The sequence below is a fragment of the Gallinula chloropus genome, assembly GCF_964237585.1.
Source record: "Gallinula chloropus genome assembly, chromosome: 6".
Taxonomy (NCBI): Eukaryota; Metazoa; Chordata; class Aves; order Gruiformes; family Rallidae; genus Gallinula; species Gallinula chloropus.
In genome coordinates, this window is record NC_140091.1 from 29,370,959 (window position 1) to 29,371,373 (window position 415).

Below are 415 nucleotides of genomic sequence, written 5' to 3' on the forward strand. Positions count from 1 at the left end.
CACAACACAGAGCCAAGGGAATTACTGCCAGTACCACCTGTTCACTCTAGGACACCAAAACAAAGATAGCACAAAGATTTTTCCAGTGGTGATTTTTCCTGAGCTTTGTGTTTATCTTCTTGTGATACAAAACATGGATTCATCTGTTCCTCTAACATCATCATACACCAGACCTGTAGATCCTCATCAGACATCCATCTTTGACTGTCTAATCTACAAACACGTAGAGGGGAAATAGTTCATTTGCCTGCAAATATCCACATCACATTTCTTCTGATGAACTCAGTGACATTTTTAAATTAATTGTGAAAGAAAGTTATGAGAATTCATTAATTATTAATTCCATTTTACTATTAGGAAGAGCTAATAGAAAAGGCCTTACCAATTCCATGGATGACAGTTTACTTTTATATAA